The 21,209-nt window shown below is 47.0% G+C and overlaps 1 long non-coding RNA gene across 1 annotated transcript; it reads right to left on the bottom strand.

The window, feature by feature from the left end:
* Nucleotides 1-6,630: 6,630 nt before the first annotated feature.
* On the bottom strand, nucleotides 6,631-10,323 carry LOC128333901 (uncharacterized). Its single transcript, XR_008311109.1, has 3 exons — nucleotides 10,223-10,323; nucleotides 8,232-8,343; nucleotides 6,631-6,776 (listed from the first exon to the last, which is right to left on the bottom strand). It is a non-coding gene; the product is annotated as an uncharacterized LOC128333901 (long non-coding RNA).
* Between the last annotated feature and the right edge of the window lie 10,886 nt (nucleotides 10,324-21,209).

Raw genomic sequence — 21,209 nt, 5'->3', positions numbered from 1 at the left:
AGAGAACATTTTCTACACCGCAACACCTCTAAGAAAATATTTCAGGGCGGCTATTGCAGAGATTGGGCAGAATATTACTTTTGGCTCTTTTATGGCCCAGCAGCCTGAACTTGCTCAGCCAGCTGTTTTACCTGGTCAGGCTGGAAAAGCCCCTTGTATCGTGAACAGCTGTGTGCCACCCACTCAGCCTCCACCAATGAGGTCAAAAGGTTTCTGAAGTTGCCAAGTAGCAACCCAATAGGAAGCCCAGTGCAGGAAGAGGCCTGCAGAAGATTTAGCCTTCCTCCCCACAATCTCATGCAGCTGCCCCAGATGCAAAGAGGGCCAGTGAGCTGGCCATGGGGGACAAACAACAGCAACATCCCAATCCTCTCCCTTCCCCTTGATAGCCAGGCCAAAAGTGAGTTGGGCACCCTCCTCCCCACACTCCATCTCATAGGGGTTGTGGGAAGCTATGGTTCCTAACTAGCAAGAGCCAGGAGGTTGGGACTGTGTCTTCTGAGGCTCCCCCACCCTCGCTCCTCCAGTGGTATCTTTCAGAGCAATAATTAAGAATGGAGAGGTGAGCTGGTCTTGTGGTAGCAAGCATGACTTGTCCCCTTAGCTAAGCAGGGTCCACCCTGGTTGCATATGAATGGGAGACTAGAAGTGTGAGCAGAACTGTCAGAGATTCCCCTCAGGGGATGGAGCCGCTCTGGGAAGAGCAGAAGCTTTCAAGTTCCCTCCCTGGCAGCATCTCCAAGATAGGGCTGAAAGAGTCTCCTGCCTGCAACCTTGGAGAACCCGCTGCCAGTCTGTGAAGACAATACTGACTTGGATAGACCAATGGTCTGATTCAGTATATGGCAGCTTCCTATGTTCTATGACCTCAATGCATCACAGAGCACACTAAAGGCTACCATTCCCCAAAGGAATTGGGTTCATCTGTCCTGATGATCCATGCAGAAGTATTGTGTTGCTAGAAAAATAATTTCTCAGATCATGCAGAAAAGCGTGGTGCTGAGATGCGCTCTTTTGGACTATTGACATTTTGCTTAATTGTATAATCTCACTTTTTTATACACATAAGAGTCGTGGAGTGTTGATGAAGCCCTGTGAGACAGCTCCTGATTGTGTCATTACTCTGGTTAATTGCCTATTGGCTAAATGCATGCATACATTGCCCATCTGCATATCCGATTGATAGTTGCAAACAATGTTCTTTGCAAAGCCGAAGATGAATGTGGAAGGAGGAGGGGCTGAGCATTCTGGGATCTTCTTGGGCTTAGTATGGAGAAAGTGACCCCTTTGAGATGGAGGGGAAACAGCTCTCCATTTCAATGGACTGCATAGCACCAGCATTGCCCCTTCTCTTGAGTGCCAGCAGAACCACCCACCTCACTAAGATCTCCGGGTGTCAGGATGTCATGGCCTCACTGAATGAGTCAGACCTGGACTCCAAAGAGGAGAAGACACCATCTCTGGACAATGGCCCAGCCCATGAACAGGTCACAGCCATGAATAACCTACATAGCCTCATCAGATCAATGGCACAGCCCAGGAATAGACTGAAGTGGGGGAAAGAGTATCTCTTTTAACCCCACAGCTAGCAAGAGAGCAGAGCCCACAAGTTGTTGCTCAGCCGTGGTATACCTTGACAGTATCCATAAATAATCAAAATGAGAAGATTTTTTTTTGCTGTTGACTTTGTTGAAAATATTCATCCTGCAAAAAGAAAAGGATTTTCAGTTCAGCCCTCTAAGTTGGATTACTTTGCCACAGTATTCTGGTTTTTATTTAAAGCACACACTAGATGCAGCTCTGGCCACAGGATCAGAGGCAGGAGAGCAACAGCAAGAGATGGGGGACTCCTTCACCTCCTGGTTGTGGGTTTCACAGAGGCATCTGATGGGCCGTTTTGGGGACCAGGATGCTGGGCTCGATGGGCCTTGGCCTGATCCAGGAAAGTTCTTCTGTTGTTCTTGTGTTCAAAGAGTGGAACCTTTAGTCAAGCAGTGCATGCTCTGGGTTAGCATCCAGCTCACATTAATGTACAAACTCAATTCCTTTTTGAGGGGTTTTCTTTGCAGGATCTCTGTGCAAGTCCCCTCCCATGCCCAGCACTCAAAAGTACTCAAAAGATTCTGCCACTTTCTGTAGGGTGGCTTGAACTTCAGAACCTAGCCTCTCCAGTCTTTCTGCTCCCCTTTAAACCCATGTAAAAGAATTATGTTGTGATTTTAAAAGGAAATTGAAAAGCTCCTTTTTACTGCTTCCTAAATGAACCTTATAATTTTTTCCCCCTGTCTGTAAGCAGCAATATTCTCCTTGCTCTCTGTCAAAAAAACAAGTACTGGTGAAGGGCAGGAATGCAGTCAAGGAGCAAGAAGGATTTATTGCTTCAATGGCTGGATTTTTTTTTTATTTTTAAAAACTTAGATATATGGAAAAGTTCTGCTAGGAACCTGTTTAGCTCTCTAAATGGACAGGGGCTTGTGCAGCTTGTTCCAAGAATAACGGGCTAGCTCGGAATGCATTCAGGCACTGTAACCACTAGGGATTCCTAAAGTTCAGAGTGTAGAGGATTTGCCCTGGAATGAGCCCGGATTCCCTCCAGTATTGCACAAACATACTGAGCAGCATTAACAAACTTCTTCTTCTTCTTCTTCTTCTTCTTCTTCTTCTTCTTCTTCTTCTTCTTCTTCTTCTTCTTCTTCTTGATTTCTTTACTCTGTCCTTACCTGCCCTCGATTGACTTCATTTGCCTTCACTGACATCATCAGCCAAGTATGTCTGGCTACATGACAAGCTTCATAATTACTTGGTTTAGAACATATGAATTTGGCATGCTCATGAAGCACACTTTGATTCGGAATAGCTCTGTTCTTCTCCATAGGGCACTGCCTTATCCTGAGCCAGACCTCTGCTCCATCTGAGCTGCTCCATCTAGCTGTCCCTAAGCTGGTCAGTGGCAACACTGACCTGCAGGGGTATTGCAGAACCTGAGCTGAGGTGCTATCTTGCTCCACCCCCCTGGTGGGGGCCATATCCTTTCAAAATTGGCCCTTGTGAACTTCGAACATACCTTGAGGGGGCCAAGGATGAGGGAAAGTTACCAGCAAGGTTGCCAGCGGCCTCCTCTTCTCTCCTTCTGCTTCTTACTAGTTTTGCAAGGAATTTGGGGAGAAGCACAATCCAGACGGATCCTGAAAAGCTTCTCTGATGTTGAGAGTTACTGTAGTTCCTCAGTTAGTTTCTCCCCTGGTCAGAATGGGCAGGTGCATGTTTCGTGTGGGGAGGAGTTCCAGTCATTTGCCAGTGACATCTAGCAAGCACCTTTTCAAAGTGGCAATTCCCTTTATCGAGCAGGGGGAGAGCAACTGGCCCTCTCCATCCCCAGCACAGCATCCCTCCAGTGGCTGTTGCTGGTGTCTATGATGATTCTTTTTTTAGATGGTGAGCCCTCTGGAGGACTGGGGGCTCCCAGAGACCCCATCTTTACTTATCTATTTGTTTGTTTGTTTGTTTATATCTATGTAAACTGCTTTGGGAACTTTGGCTGGGAAGCGGTAGAGAAGTATTTGTTGCATTTGTCACATTGGGGGTTGCTGAGCTAAGGTATTGAAGGAGGCCGTGCTAGCCTGGGTAGCCCAGCACTTCTCTGCCAGGTAGCCCAGGTGTTGTACCTGGACTAAAAGTGAGGTGGGAGGGCATGTGTGCCTGCCCTCCTCCCTCACTGCCTGGTAATATGAAAGCTCAGGCTGCCAGCAGTCGGAGCTTCCATAGAGCTGGGCGAAAGGAGTGACCCAGCCGTGGGGAGTCCCCCTATGTACCATGTTCCTTGTGCAGTGCATTGTGGGATCCCGGAAGATGCAGCCAAGTCCCCCCCCCCTCGCTGCAGTGCTCTCCTGCCAGTCGTGTGGGCACGCTGCGTGGCGTGGTGAGGCCAGGAGCGGCAAGGATCATGTGGAGTAAGCTCCCAGCACCTAGGGTCGTGTGGGTGACCTATTATTTATCTGGCCCACTTTCTGAATCAGTTTGAAAATGGCAGGCAAGCTTCATTGACAAGGTAAATAAACGAACAACATTAATTACCTTCCGTTATGTACTTTGTAGGTATTTATTGTTTAGCAAAATCCTCGCTCCCCTGATAACCTCTTCGCTCTCCCCAGATTAGCTGTTCTAGTCGTCCCTGTTTTATCCCTTCACCAGTCACCTGTGCCCTAACCCTATGCCTCATATTAAATTTTTTCTGGCCCCTAAACAGACTATTAATTTTTCTCAGCTTAGCACAATTTACAAGACAGAACCAAGTGTGTATCTGTCCAGCCTGGAGGAAGGCGAGCTGTCTCCCTTCTGCAAAGGCTGTGGAAGAAGCATGACATGACTGAGTAAGCAACGATACGTTATTTTTAAAGGATCCTGTGTATCGATTTGTCTTTAAAGAAAAGCATCATTGCCTCCTTTTAAAGGACATCCCGTGTTTTATTAAGATGTTGCAGAAGGCAGAATCAAACCTGCAGACTTGAACACGGATGTAAGCCATTAAACTGTTCATTAAACTGATTTCAGTGTAGAATCTGGCTGGAAGAAATCCAATTTCTACCGCCACTGCCCTCCCATTAATGGCAAGTTTCTCTATGTCTTCTCCTAAGACTAGACCACAGATAACGCCTGATGTTAAATCAGCAGTGCAGATTTCTTGCTTGAAATAGACCCTTGGTTGTCACGACAGGATTTAAAATATCGACATTTCTACCCACCAGTGTTCCCTATAACAGGAATTCCCTGATGTTGTTCACTACAACTCCCAGCATCCCCAGCTGCAATGGCCTTTGGCTGGGGATTATGAGAGTTGTAGTCAACAACATCTGGGAATCTCTGTTAGAGGGACACTGCCCCCCCCCCACCCCTGGTCTGTTTTGTAAATGTGAACACAAGTAGGAAAACACTAGAGACAAAGTCTCCAGAAAAGTACTTAGAGCTCCCCCCCCCGCCCCCCGCCCTCCATAACAGCTCTCAATATGCCATAAACCACTAGGGGGATGAGAAACAAAACTAAAAGTGGAGTGAAATGGGAAATCCTTTTTGCAAAACAGTTCCGCTCCTGAGAAATTGTGGGGGTGGATTTCAGCGATCTGCTGCTGCTACTAACAACTGTGGTGAAGAGGATGATATCGCAGTAACTGGGGAGGAGAGATGGTAGTAGCGAGCATGAATTGTCCTCTTTGCTAAGCAGGGTCCACCTTGATTTGCACTTGGATGGGAGACTCTGTGTGAGTACTGTAAGATATCCCCTTAGGAGATGGGGCCAAAGCTCAACGGAAGAGCAGAAGGTCCCTGGTTCACTCATTCCCTGGAAGCATCTCCAAGTAGGGCTGGGAGAGGCTCCTGCCGGTAACCATGGACAGTCACTGCCAGTCAGTGCAGACAAAAATACTGATTCAGTATGAGGCACCTTCCTATGTTCCATTGTGTGTCAATGACACACTGCCAGCCACCATCACTCCGCCATCCACAGTCTAACTCTGGGAGGAATTTGGGGAAGTGTTTTGCTGTGTTTCTGATGTTCTCTTCTCCTGAAGCCACTTGAGGTGAGAAATGAGAGAGGAATGGGGGGTACAGAGAGGGTGCTTTTCAGACATTGCCAATAGACCTATGCATGAATGTAAAAGTTGGATTGGGTTTGACCCGATCTGACCCAACACCACAAATGTCGGTTCGGGGTCCTTTGGATCCTTCTGAAAGTCAGGGTAGGAACTGGGATCGGAGTTGGAGTTGGACAAATCTGAAAATATTTTTTAAAGTAGCTACAGATATTCACCGTGAACCTGGATAAAAGGTAATATGAAACCGGAGAGTCACAGGGGAAGTGATGCAACATCACAGCTTTGCAGGAGAGACCCAGAACTTGGCTGCTAGTGAGTCAAAATAGGCAAAAAAAATTTTTTTTTAAGGGGTGGGGGATTCACACAGGCAGGCAAGCAGATGGGTAGGCAGATAGAGTTTTTTTTTTCCTAGGAGATGGGTTTTTTAAGTTAGGAGATGGGTTCCACACCCTCTGGCCACAATCACTTTTTTTAAAAGAGCAGACTCTTGCTACTCTTTGGAGCTCTGGGAAGCTCTGTTTTTGTTTTTTCTGAAGAGGTTCCGCTCTGAACTTAGCTATGCAAGTTCAGGTTCCAACTCTTTCTGAACCCCTCCAATTTGGGTACAGAGGTGCACCTAGGTAATTTTGGAGCCTGGACCTAAAGGCCTTTGGAGGCCCCCCCTCCCCTGCAAATTAAGCATTAACATGCTCCGCCAGGTGACCTCACCACCAAGGACAGACTAAAGAGGAGGCCCTGGACTTCGGCCCCAAAGTCCAGGGGTAAGAGCACCTCCATACACAAACAGAGGTACTCTTACCCCTGGACTTTGGGGCCGAAGTCCAGGGCCTCCACAGTCCAGGGCCTCCTCTTTAGTCTGGCCCAGATGGTTTGGTCACTCGGCAGAGCATGATAATCCGTGTCTGATTTTACCGATCCGACTTTGCACAGGAAGAAGGAAGGAAGATAACACACCTCCTACCAACACCAAAATAAGATTCCCACAAACTTTGAGGGGCCCATCCAGGAAGGTGGGGACCAACAGAGGGAACTTTGCCAAGGGTCTCTTCAAGGCCTGGATCTCTTCATTTTTAGAAATTAAATAGTACATAATGTTCCTTGTTTCTGAGCATTACAACTTGTTGGAAAGGAATGGGACAGGCTGCACCACAGCGTCTCTTTATGTTCAGTGTTTTGATCTGGAACAAGCTGAGCAAACAAATGAACACGGGTCGGAAGAAGCCAAATCTAAAACGTGAAGCAGGCAAAATAAAGCAACAACTACAAAACAGAAAAACCACCCTTCCATTTGCTTCTCACCACACGCTTGTGATGTTTGGCAATGTCGTGCATTTCCCCTTCGCCTGAGAGAACGACGAAACAAAGCCAGCGCTTCTTTGTCAAATGAAGAGGGTTAGCTCACACCTCAGAGGCCTCGACAATCATGGTGGGCAAAGAGGAGGCCGCCGTGCCTCGCGTATTAATGGAGGCATTACTTCTAACGCTCACTCAGAGAGGGAGAGGTGCGTTTCAGAACTAGGCCTCAGCCTGTCAGGCTCTGTGGGGAAATTCGGCTATATTTAGTCCATTCACTCTTCAGAGCCTTTAAAGTCGTTGCTCCCTCCCCTGACACCCTCAGCGTAGCGAGCGTTGGCAGTTTTTGTGAGGGGAAAGTGGCGTGCGGGGAAGGAAGCGGGAGTCGGAAGACAGGCCTAAGAGCCTGAGGCAGTGCTAGGCCTCAATGTTTTCCACAGCGTTGTCAACATTGGAGAAGTGGGAGCTGACAAAACCTGTCATGGAGAATTAGGCCTGCCGTGACAAGGGGAGCGGAGACGGCCACTTTCCATGTCAGAAAGCTGTGGAAGTGAATGGCAGGGCCTGGCTTGGCCTGACAACCTTGTGTTTGTGGAAGCTGTGGGGGCCATGTTGGATCTTATGAGCATGGGGCTTTGGAAACAAAATTCACATAACAGCAGGGCCTGGCAAGGCCACAGAGGGGTGTCCCCCGCTACAAGGCAATGAGATGTGATGATGAAAGACCTGCAGGTTTATTTTTCATGATGACTAATACAGCTACTCTTATGTGACTGCTGGAAGTTTCCCACATTAAAGAGACATTCGTGCGACATCCACAGATCTCACATCAATAACAATTAGGGCTATGCGAAGCTTCGGGTTGCCGTTTGATTCGGCTAAGATTTGGGCTGAATCGGTTAGCAGGCATATTGGCTTTCATCATTGACACCTATTGTTAGATAATCTTACATCAGCAAGAGAGCATGATAAGCAGAAGGGTTGGAAGAGACAATGAGAGGTGAAAACTGTCTGATGGTAACATGTAAACAGGTTTAGGTCAATAAAATGATAGCTGCAAACATCACAGGATATGACTCTACACATGGGCTAATGAAACATAAATGAAACCGTGAATAATTCATGGCAATGTTGCAGCCTAATTACAAATGCGGCAACATCCTCTGTTACTTTATCTTCATGCTAAAAAGGGTTAAATGGTTGTCAAGACACCATACCCTTACTCGGAAACATGTTTCCATCATTTACTTTGAATGTGCCACCTAAAATAAGAGCGCTGTATAACTTGCAAGCTTGCGTAGCGCATTGCGAACATTAGCTGCTCCTAATAAAGCTATTGTTTTTTCTGACCCTGTAATATGTGTGAGAATTGTTGCTCTGGTGCTTGCAGGGGAAGATGGAACTCTGCAGAAGCCGGGGGCAGTGGGGTTGCAATGTGCTCTTCGGTGCTGAAAGAGGAGTACTGTCGACAGAGAAGTGTTATTCATTATTATCACTAAGGCTGTTTATATACTGCTTTCCAACAAAAAATGTTTTCAAAGTAGTTGACATAGCAAAGTTAGAAGTATCCCCCAATACTGACAACAATGTAGCGCTAGGATTTTTGTGGAGTTCCATGTATATACAAGAGCTCAGAGAGCTTTGAAGCTCCATATGTGCATCAGAACCAAACAAAGTCATTGTTTATATACAAGCATAATGGTGGTGGTGGTGGTGGTGGTGTGTGTGTGTGTGTAGAGAGAGGAGGGAGGGAGGGGGGAGGTATGGCTAAGATTCATATTGAGCTCCGTTTGTGCACTGGAGCTCAGAGAGCCTTGAAGCTCCAGATGTGCATCAGAACTGCAGAAAGTCATGATTTACATTCAGTCTTAATAGTGATGTGTGTGTGTGTGTGTGTGTGTGTGAGAGAGAGAGAGAGAGAGAGAGAGAGAGAGAGAGCGAGAGAGAGAGAGAGAGTTGGGAAGTTATGTTTAATCTCTGTGCAGACAGTTCTTAGACAAAAGCAAAGATGAAATATCTCTGGAACAGGGACATAAAGTAGATGCAGGAGAAACCAGTCTGGCACTGAGTGGTAAGGAAGTTTCCTTGAAACAGGCAAAAGTTGAAGGACCTGTGGATTCTAACCCCAGCCAAATACATTTCAGGGGGTGGGAGTATCACTTCAGCTTTATTCCTCCATCCCTTCTCCTTACCCCAATCCTGGTTTTAACAACCAGTGTGTCAGTAAAGCAAGCAGTATCCCTTTGCTTCTGATAGCATCTAATTGGTTGTGGATAATCCTATATTAACTCTCCCAGCTGGATCAGAAGGGGCCTCATGTGATTCAGTCACGTCCCATCTCCGCAGAAGGTTCCGTTATCATGTTTATGAACAGCCACGCCAGGCATGGAAATTTGCATATAAATAACCTGCCAGCACTGAGAGCACAGAGAGGCACCTGGTAACTACTTCATTTATTACTCTGGAGAGAGGCGGAGGCAAATGGCCCAGTGCAGCGGGCAGCCATGTCGCGGCAAATTCATCTCCCATCACTGATTAGCCCCAGCAGGGGCCATGACCCCTTAAGTGTGTGTGTGTCCAAAATCTGCACACAAATGTTGTCATCTCTCACCTCCTACTGAGAGGCTGGAGAAACAGAAGGATTCCATCATCTAGGCAACCTCTGCCCCAGCTAAACCCAAACTAGAGTCTTGTGTGTGCATCTTAGACACACTGCCATTGTTGCTTGTAGGTTAACCTGGGTTCCCTTTGAAGAGAAAAACTTATGAATGAGCCTTGCAGAGTTAGACTAAGGGTTGATCAAATCTGGCAAATCCAACAGTGACCATCATGATGCCTGCAGGCATGTGTCAACATAACATAAAAGTCCTATTCACACAGATGCTCTATCATTGAGCGATTGCCCAGTCCTCAAGCTAAATGCATGGGCAATCTGTGTAGATGGTATACATGCACACATCTGAATGCAAGTACAATTATACACACCCCTATGCACATCCACAGGAGCAAGACCACACTCTTGTTCCAACTCCTAACATAAGTAAACCAACTAGCCCCAGGGCATAAAAACTGTGTTCACACTTGAAGTTCAGAGTATGGACAATCTGTGTACAGTGAACACAGATAAAAATCTGAATCCACATACACATGATACTGAATGCACATACTATCGTACTTCACTTTTGTAGTAGCAGTAGAGGAGAAGTTTGAAAAGGTCTTCGGACTGAGCTGAAAGTGGAATGTTGTCATGAATATTTCCATCCATATCAAAAGTCACTCTGCTTTTGGGGGCGAGTGCTGCAAAAGGGAACCAAAGCATTCCCCTATTTAGGAAGCATTACCTTCACTCTGTGTAGGCTTTTTCTTAATATGCCCATAACCAAATCTGATTGGCTGTGTAGTGTCACAACATCACCATGTTTACGATATGATCCCTGACTGGCCTGGATGACTCTAGAAAGGAGGAAGGAACAAGCTTAACTCAGGGGGGAAATGCACCAAAGTAGCAGCAGGAAGGAGAAACAATGACAATAAACAACTTACAAAATGAGGATATCCACACATTTAAGGGGTTTTTGTGTGGGATAACTCTACCCCCTTTGAAAGAACTACCTATTACTTGAACACTAAAATGGGTGCGTATACAATGCAGCCCTAGCAGAAATGGAATTTAGAAGCGAGAGATCAACAGGGCTTGTTGGGTTGGTGGGATGACACTGAGAGCCGAGCGGAAATCTTCGTCTAGATTCCCTTTATTGAATGTGGGCTGTTTATGTGTCATTGCTATAGCAACAGAATGTTAAGGCAGCGGGCGCTAATGTTGCCACAGTCGAAGCGCTAATGGAGTCTATTAGTACATCTCAATCCACACTGGCAACATGGTTTGGTCTAGCATCATAAGCATGTGCACCACCAAAAATAAACAGCTCAATAGTTTTCACAGAGGCCTGTGAAACCCATGGCAAAAGCTGCTATAGGGAAGCAGAGAAGAAGCTCTGAAGGCAAGTGGAGGCAGTTCTTCTGTGTCTGTTCACAACTGATGGTCCTCTTCGGCATCCAGAGTCTTCCAAATGGAGCCGCAGCCAGGGCTGCTGGCTTCATGTCGAGCTTGAAAGGGATGAACATCTTCATCTTGTCATGTTTCAAAATTCAGTGAGGCATTGGCAATGGCCCTGAAGGTTTGAAACTGGGATTTCAGAAAAAAATAGGACATCAGAATTCTATTCTTGGCCATTTTGGTTTTGTCACACTTTCAAGGAGAGGGTGGCCTGATTGGTTAAGTGCATGGATGAAAGCAGTAGTAGAAGAAAAGCGAAATGCTATCGCATGTCAACTTCCGTATGCCTTACTCATGTCAGATTGACTTGGAAATGAACCAAATTATTTCACACACACACACACCACTCGGAAATAGCTTGGCTCATTTCCAAGACAGTCTGGGTTTACTAGGACCCCCTGCCCCATGAGCCCAAACCCTTCCATCTACTCACACAGCACCCTTCCATCCCACCAAATCCATACACCAAACCCCTTCTATCGCTTCCCTTTCTAAAAAGATTTGCCTAGCTTGTGTGATGATGTCAGCCAAGGAAAGAAGGAAGGGGGGAAATCTAATCTCTCCTTCCCTCACATCTTCAGCATTTTAGTTACACACCTAAAAGAAAATTGGGAAGCGTAGCATTCTCAGGGGCTGCTAGTTTGGGGGATTCTTTTCTGACTTGGATTTTAATCCAGGGGAAAATTCAGAGACTTAGTGATGCTCACATCTTCTTTGAGGTGAGAATCACGCACCTTGGAAGGTTGTTTCTCCCCCCGAGTCTGACAAACCAGCATTATGTTTCTGTTACCCAAATGATCACATTACCCAGCAAACACAGTGAGCATCCAGGCCACTCAAGAGAAGATACAAATCAAGAGAAGATGTAAACCTGGCCTAATCCCTGGTGTTTCTGTGATAAAGGTAACAACATGTACATACAAGCTACACTTTCAGTGGTATCACACGATCCCTTGCTATATAGACCTGTACCTTTCATCATGCAGCAGGGGGGGATCCCATGATGGAATCTTCCCTCCAATTTTTTTTTTAAAAGCTCACTGACCATGGAGATTTAAAAACCTCTAGGAACTTGTGGGGAAAGCACTGCAATATGAGAATGATGAATTGGTACAGTCCAAATAGCATCAGCCATTGGCAATGATGTAAACCATTCCACTGAGAAAAAGAGGCACTGAGCTTTTTTGCCAGCAAGCACGGAAGCCTGAGTCTGAAGGCACAAAATGCAGCCACCTTGCTGAAGATAAGCAGGGTTGGTTCCAGGCAGTGCCTGCATGGGGAACCGCCCGGGAACCCTGGGTACCCTGCCTTGGGAAAGGTGGGACACAAATCCGCAGTTTCAAAGGGGATCATGCAGGAGAACCTCCCCGTTTGCCTTGGCAAGGCTTTGGTACAGCAGCTGCAGGAGCCCAGGTGGAAAACAGAGGTGTTGCAACTTGCAGAAGGGTCCTGTCAAGCTGCGGAATCAAAGGCGAGATAAACAAACATATTTGCAGTGCCAAAAGCGGCTTCTGCCGATGACTCCTTGCTCCCCTCGCTCCATCCCATCCTTCTCCTCTCCTCCCACACTGCCTCCCTCGTAAGTAACGCAAATGAAACAGAAACAATTAATCTAATGTCAGCTGCAGGGCGAAGTGCGAGTCCCAACACAGAATAAATAAATGGATCCTTTTTCTGGCTAAACATTCAAACAAATTCCAGCCCAGAGAAATAAAAGGGCGAGAACAAGAGTTCAAAGAGAATATAACGAATTGGAAGAAATAAGCAGCTAATGGCCTACAGATACTATCAACCAGGAGCCAGGAGAGAACGCTGAGCAGCACAAAGAGAGAAGCAATCTATCTCTCAGGTGTGTGTGGGAAATCTGAGGGGACATTTAGGAGATAAAACAGTCCGCGCTCTGGTCTGTTGATTGGATTCTCAAGGGATTTGTTTCCTCAGCTGACAGGGCCCGACCCACAACATGGTTACACTTCAGCTTAAAGTGGATTACATAGGAACACAGGAAGCGGCCTTATTCGGAGTTGGACCCTTGGTCCATAAAGCTCATTACTGTCTACACAGTGGCTTCTCCAAGGCTGCAGGCAGGAGTCTCTCTCAACCTTATCTGGAGACACCAGGGAGGGAACCTGGAACCTTCTGCATGCAAGCAGGCAGGTGCTCTTCTCATCCCCTCAAGGGGATATCTTGCAGTGCTCACACATGTAGTCCACCATTCAAATGCAAACCAGGTTGGACCCTGCTTAGCAAAGGGTACAGTTGCCTGTGGGCTTCTCAGAGGGATCTGGTAGGACACTGCATGAAACAGGACGCGGGACTAGATAAACTTTGGGCCTGATAGTCTAATGAATTGCTCAGAGCCCCAGATCTCATTAGTTGCCTCCCTCCTCCAGGACCACCTCCAGAACAGAAGTGCAGCCATGGAGACAGCTGCCCGGAGCAAGGGAGAGAGCTCTTTGCCTCACCTGGCTCTCTGCTGCTTCCACCTTCATAGGTACTGTATGAAAATATTAGACACTTTAAAAAAAAACACATATGCAATCATTCTTGGTGGGGTATTGAGTTTGCCACCGAATGGTGCATCAGGGAAATGACTTGACTAGCAAGCCAGAGGTTGTCGGTTCGAATCCCTGCTGGTATGTTTTCCCAGACTATGGGAAACACCCATATCGGTCAGCAGCGATATAGGAAGATGCTGAAAGGCATCATCTCATACTGCACGGGAGATGGCAATGGTCAACCCCTCCTGTATTCTACCAAAGACAACCACAGAGCTCTGTGGTTGCCAGCAGTCGACACCGACTCGATGACACCGAACTCGACTCGACACCGACTCGACGGCAAAATTTACCACTTTATGATTGAGTTTACATATCAAAAGGGTGTCTGTGGGCTGTGGCCCAGATCTTTTAAGTATCTAGAAATGCCCCTGTGAGAAAGTAATTAAAGGGGAGCTGATATGGAGGTGTTATACTGGAGGGGAGGGGGGAGCCCCCCTTTCTGTTCCTATGATATTGTTACCATCTTCTGACTACTTGGCAAACTGGGATGGGAGGAGGAGATGACGATGCCAGGGCCATCTCTCTCTGCCCTTGCAGTTGCCCACAACTCCTTGGGGAGGTTCCAGAGGTTCCAGAGATAAGACGAAAAGGGTGCTGATGGGTCCCGGGCTCCTCCTGAAGTCCATGGAGGCTCAGCCAGGCAGCAGCAAACATGTCTGGTGAGTGACGGCACGTAGAGGATATTAAAAAGAAAGGCAGTTTAATCTTGCAGGTGAAGGCGTAAAAAAGAAATTAATGCCTGAACAAACTCAAATTAGAGATAAGGCATTTAATTGTTAGCGGTGAGGGTAATTCATTACTGGAACAGGCGAATCGAGGAGGTGACGGCTTCTCTGACATTTGCGGCGCCCAAACGAAGACGAGATTCTCTTCTAAGGAATACATCGCTAGTCGGCGCGACACAGATAAAACCAAGGGAAGAAAATTAATTTGCTGCTGAGTGATTCCTTTGGCCTCAAAATCTCTTAATGGCTTGAGAGAAAGTGGAGATTCAGTGGGAGCCCAGTCCCCTTTCAGAAACATGGGGCCAGTGAGCTTTCCATGTGGTAAAGGTAAAGTGTGCCGTCAAGTCAATTTTGACTCCTGGTGCCAACAGAGCCCTGTGGTTTTCTTTTGGTAGATACTTCCCTTTATGTCGTGGTGGGTGCACAGCCATCTTAGGCCTTGTCACAGTCTCAGGGACTTGAACCAAGATTCTCAATGGTCAAGGTCTCGGACATAACCCTTAGAGCAGGGAGATCTCAGCCTTGGATCGCCAGATGTTGGTAGACTACAACTCCTGTCATCCCCAGCTACAATGGCTGGCCACTGTGGCTGGGGATGATGGGATTTGTAATCCAGCAACATCTGGTGACCCAAGGCTGAGAACCCTTGATCTCAAGGAACCTGAGACTGTATGTTCTGAAGGCTCGAGCCCTCTTGAGGCACAGAAGGAAACAGTGTGCAAAATAGGGCCGTGTAATTGGCAGGCAAGAATGAAATCTCATAATTGGCCTGTTCAGGTATAAATATCAGGAGCCTGGCCTCCATCCTATTCTTGATTGGTCAGCAGAGTAGGACTTTCTGGGCACTTCAGGAAACTCCAGGAACTAAGCAAGCTACCAAATTTGAATTCACTGAAAGGAAAGGAAAGCTTAACCAAAGTACGCTAGGTAGAAGCAAGGTCATTGCAGCTGGGGATGATGGGGGTTGTAGTCCAATGATATTAGGACTACAACAACATATCTACTACAACATAACTATAGGCCAGCAAAATCTAGAAAAAAGAAAGAACATATATATGCACTGAGGGTTTTTCCAAATACATTTTTTCCAGGTGCTGGAAGGAATCCTGCCCTAGAATGTAATTCAAAATCCTCTTCAGATTCTCTGGGGTTGCTCAGCAGTCTGGTCCACATTGAAAGGATCCTTGGAACACAGAAAGTCTGAAGTTCTTGATGGCAGGGAGGTGGAGTTACAATTAAACACGAGGCTGCTTGGTCTGATGGAGTGAATAACATCCACTAACCTTTCAAGGTTTTCTTCTCAATTCCCTATGCCTTTAGCATTTCTCCTTGTTATCCAGATGGGACTCATTCCAAGAGGATGTTCTGCAAAGCTCCGGGGGGATATTAGCAGCTCAGGATCAGCATTTTAACCTTGGTTCAATTTCTGTTTTCTTGTAGGGTCCCCAGGGAACATCTCAAAGCTTTTATTGGAAAGAGAGTTACCATGTCGAGAAAGGAACCATTCTGGAGGTTAAGACTTCATGGCCTCCAAGGTGGTGGCATCTTATAAAAGCAGACATTCAACAGAGTTGACTGTGATTTTGAACAACCTTGAGGGGTGTCTGGGTGTCCCAGAAGATGTGTGAAGGGTATGGGCAGTAGGACACACCAAACAAATATTCTGCAGTTTCATTTTTCGGAGCCAAAGAAAAATTGATTTTAGGGAGACAGAAATATTTCCTCAAAAAAAAAAAAAAAAAAAAAAAACTTTGACTCTCAGAACATGCCACTTTTAAAAATCTTGTTTAGTGCCATTATTTTCTGCAGCTAAGACTGCTTTGCTGCCGTTTTCTATTTCGGGATTCCTCCAGAGGAAAAACATCTGAGAATTTTAAGGGAATCCAAATCATTATCTATAAGTAAATTTTGCCAGTGGGTTTCTCTGCATCTCTAGCCTTCCCCACTCCTGGTTCATCTTTCTCCTTTCTGTTCCGTTTAGCCATGTGGGTGATCCTGGCCGCTCAAGGATCACATTGTGATTGAGGTCATCAATAACATGGTACGATGTGGCAAATCCCAGCCAATGAAGGATGACATCGTGAATGGGGTCATCAGTAATATGATACTTTGCTGCAAATGAGATGTGGCTCTGTGATGATATCAAGGAGGGCAAAAAATAGTCAACTGAAAACAATGCCTCATGGATTAGTCTCCTGTGGGTCAGCCAATCAGGGATCACAGAGTGAAAAGGCTCACATCACTATGCTGTGAGGCCAATTCACTGGGTGGCATCACTGAGAGAGAAAGGAAAAGGCAATGCACATGAGTAGGGTCATAGGAGTGCTGAAAAATCCTCGCAAAAGAGAAGCATTCTTTGACACGGCCAAAAATGTTCCCCAAAAGCAATGGGTAGTTTCAACTCCTGCTAACAGCAGTGGCACCTTTTAAAGTGGTGATTCTCTTTAGGGGAAGAGAATCTGGCCCTATCCAACCCCAGGACAGCATCCCTCCAGTGGCTGCTGCTGAGGGCTATTTTATCTTTCTTTTTAGAACCACCTTATTTACTTATGTAGAACCACCTATTTAGAACCTCCTTATTTACTATTTATTTTTGTATTTAATTTTCTAGGTAAACTGCTTTGATATTTGTTGAGAAGTGGAATACAAACATTCGTAGTGGTGGTGCAAGCAACTCAGCTATAATGAATGTAACTGTCAGGCAGAAAACTTAGAAAAATAGAGAAGAGCACAGATCTGCAGTGCACTGAGGGGGTTTTGGGAACCTTTTTTCAGGTGATGGGAGGGCAACACAAACACAAAGGTCTGCGCGGAACCTCCAAATGCTATTCCTCTCCGTGCCACAGCCTTTGTTCTCCATTTCTGCTTTACCTTGCTTACTGCAGCACGGAGGAGTCTCAACGTCCACACCTCAGCGCTTGCATTCCACCAGGAGAATTTCTCATAGCCATTGTAAAATGCTTCGTTAAGGAGGAGTCAAGCTGGGCAGCGTTTCTCGAATCCAAGCTATGAAACTCACTCTCCCAGCCTGGCCATTTCTTCTGTTATATTCCTCCCCACACTCCTCATTTCCACTCCACTCATGGCTGATTTCACCTGTAAAGTCGGGTACTTATCCAGCCCGCTTCACCTGGACCATCAACAGTGTGTCCTCAGCACAGGATGAAATCTCCTTCAGGACTCACGGGTGCTGTTATCGATGCCAGGGCTTAGCCCTGGAACGCCGAGGTCAAGACTCAATCAAAGTGCCTCTGAGCACATGCAGAGTGCACTTGCCTAGAGGTGTCTGCAGAGGCAGCCCTTTCATGAGGCAAGGTGAGGGGACACCTCTCGTGGCAGTTTATTGGGGCACCAGAAGGGTGCCATTGGAGCAGTCCTTTCATACTGGCCTGACCCTTGCAAACCCTGTGAGGAGCACCTCTCTCCACACTACTTTATTTTATTTTATTTTATTTATTTATCACATTCATATACTGCCCAAACTTTCGTCTCTGGGCGGTTAACACAAAACAATTAAAACATATATAAAAAGTTAAAACAATTCAACAATTTAAAATCAATCACAAAATTAAAACCAACAAATTTTAAAAGGCTGAGAGCGCTTGGTTAAAAAGATGGGTTTTCAGATGTTTTTTAAAAATTGCCAGAGATGGGGAGGACCGTATCTTAGTAGGGAGTGCATTCCAACATCTCAGAGCAGCAGAGCTTGTAAGGAGCATGAGGAGAGAGGTGGAGGCGGCTGGTATCCTCCAATCCTCCCTGCTCTCTGTGCCACTTTCACAGCTGGTAAGGACTGGTTTTGAAAGGCTGCCACCCCCACCAAGGCTATGTATGGGGCAGGACAGCATTCTGTGACTCACCTCAGAAACTGCAATACCTTGGGCCACCCCTGCGTGTCAGCTAAGCTCCCTGGGCTTGGATGTGAGCTTCAGGAACTGTTAATGCTCGCTTCGGATAAGAGGTGAGCATCCGAAGTTTATGAATTCTTCTCTGGCTTTGAGGAAAATCCGACATTAGGTAGCCCGTGGGAGAACTCTGTGTCATAGGAACATAGGGAGCTGCCATAGCTGAGAGAGATCCCTGCCTGCAACCTTGGAGAAGCCGCTGCCAGTCTGTGTAGGCAATACTGAGCTAGATAGACCAATGGTCTGACTCAGGATATGGCAGCTTCCTATGTACTGAGTGAGACTATTGTTCCATCTCGCTCAGAATCGTCTACACAGACTGGCAGTAGCTTCTCCAAGGTTGTCTCTCTCAGCCCTATCTTGGAGATGCCAGGAAGGGAACCAGGAACCTAGATGCTCTTCTCAGAGTGGCTCCATCCCCTGAGGGGAATATTTTACACTTCTAGTCTCCCATTCATATGCAACCAGGGCAGACCCTGCATGACAAGTCATGCTTGCTACCACAAGACCAGCTCTCCAATCTGGAAGCTAATTTACTGTATGCAGAACCCCTGCCACCGCCAGGCTGTTGAAATCAGTCTCACCTGCCCTATCTTGAAGTGAGATAGTGGGAAACCTAGAACAAAGGCTCTTTTCTCCACTTTCAGTCTCACTTCAGCCTCTGATTACCCTTCAACTGTGTAAACAGGCTAGAAATTGAAGCAAGTTAAGAGGGTAGTTATTTCAGGATAACGGATTGTATAGACAACCTCATTCCCCATGACCCCAGGGATGCTAAAGGTAAGCACTACATGTTTTGGATGGAAGCCTGGAAAAACCCCAGGCATTTGAAAATCTGATGCCTGCAGGCACTTAGGAACAGGCAGTTGCTTTATTTTTCCAGCCCTGGATTGAATGGGTTTGTGAAATATTGTTTTTCTTTGTAAAGGAAGAAGTGTTGGGGAAACATCTTCTCCAGAACTCCTACGGCACAACCACCACCCATGGACTTCTATTATGGCTTGATGCTGGATCCCCCCACCAGATGGCCGCTCTCTGCTCCCATCTCTGTGACTCTTCGGGCTGCGAATCTCACGATTCCCAGTAGTCAGATTAAGGGTGCAAGAGTTTGGTTTTTGAATGATGCTATCTATATATTTATTTCTCTTCGATGTACAATGCTGCTGATCTTACGTGTGGCAGTTCTCGCGAGAGTTCGGAGAGCTGCCGGATAGCGACAGGGATGGGCAGCCAGCCAGCTGGCTGGCCAGGAGTTAACAATGGCAGTGGGAAGGCAAATGACGGTGCCGGACAGTGGAGAATGAGGAGGCGGGGCGGATGGGGAGGAGGTGGAGGTGGGCGGGGACTGGGAGGAAACGGTGGTGGAGGCGAGGGAGGAGGAGGAAGGAAACGGCGAAGGGGGCAGGCGGCCAGGCAGAAGGGGAAGATGGGGCGGGTGGGAGAAAGCTGCGAAGGCAATGGGTGGGGGAGGAGAGAAACTGCTGGGCGGGGAGAACTAGGAGCAGATGCTCTGCCCCCAGCCCAGCTAGTTTGGTTTTTCGTTTGTAAACCACCCAGAGCCGTTGGATTGGGTGTTATGGAAATGTAATAAATTATTATTGTAATTCTTGTTGTTGTTGTTGTTCTGGTTCTGGTTAGGTGGTTATTAATAATAATAATAATAATAATAATAATAATAATAATAATAGTAACAACAACTACTACTACTACAACAAAATACAAAGATCTACAAATTGAAATTGAAAGGCTGTGGCAGAAGAAGACCCAAATAATCCCAGTGGTCATTGGCGCCCTGGGAGCAGTTCCAAAAGACCTTGAAGAGCACCTCAACACCATCGGGGCCACAGAAATCACCATCAGCCAATTACAAAAAGCAGCTTTACGGGGAACAGCCTATATTCTGCGACGATATCGATAATAACAGCAACAACACTGACAATAAAATTCAGCCATCCCAGGTCCTTGGGAAGGACTCGATGTCTGGATCAAACAAACCAGTCAATAACACCTGTCTGACTGTGTAAACAAGAAAATCATCATCATCATCATCATCATCCTTTAACCTCAGCTAAAAGCTAGGTTTGTTAAGGGGGTTAGGTAGGCGGGGAGCAGAGGGACCCGCGAGGATCCCACCGCTTCTCACGATCCGCCTCACCTCTTCTTGTGAGAAGAGCCTCTCAGGGTGGTCTGGTGGGTTAGAGGATCCAGTGGAGGCTCCAGCCCTCTGTGTGTCTGAGGTCGGGCGTCCCGTTGCACTCCATTGCATAACCCCCCTTTCCCTTTCCTAAAAAGTGGGGGACATCTTGTCACTTCTCTGGCAGCCCAATAATCCACTGCCTGAGGTGACTGCCTCACCTGGCCCCATGAAAGAGTCACCCCAACAGACTCTGGAAAGTGCAGAGTTTCATCCGGGATCTCTGCTGAGCACCCTCGATTCTTTCGAATGATCCACAGCAAAATCCAGTGGGGTGGGTTAGCCTGTAAAGTGCTCCGGGACAGTCCCATTCCTCAGAGGGGGCCATTATATCTGGCCACACCGAACCACCTTGCATCCTGGAGTAACCATGGAGGGCCCCCCCACACACACACACACACTTGTCAGAGCAAGGGGGAGGGCTTCCTCCAAATGCTCCAGTGCCTTCCGGCACTCCTTCCCTTGCTCCCGGAGACACAGTCTCCAACTCCATTAACCTCGCTCAGCAGAGATGCACAAGTGGGCTGCAAATGACAAGCCGAAGTGGAAGAGTAGGAGTCTGTCACTCTGCAAAAAAGCGGAACACATCCGCCCCCACCCGCAGCCTCGACTCCGAAGGACATGGAGCGGGGAGAGAAGAGAGAGGTCAGGATGATGAGCCGCTCCCATAGCTGTGAGTGTGCGTGGGATTGATGAGAGCGAGGGCTGTAGACAGGGGTGTCGGAACTGCACAAAGGTAAAGGGACTGTGTTGCATTGCCAATACCCCGTTCACACCCACAGATGGTCATTTTGCATCTTAGCTGCATGGAAGCCATTCCCCATGGTGATCCGTTGCTTTATGGACACACAAAGCAAACCTTTCTAAGGAGATACGAGTAAGGAGA

This window comes from Hemicordylus capensis, chromosome 8 (assembly GCF_027244095.1).
Source record: "Hemicordylus capensis ecotype Gifberg chromosome 8, rHemCap1.1.pri, whole genome shotgun sequence".
NCBI lineage: Eukaryota > Metazoa > Chordata > Lepidosauria > Squamata > Cordylidae > Hemicordylus > Hemicordylus capensis.
This window is presented reverse-complemented; position numbering and strand designations above follow the sequence as displayed.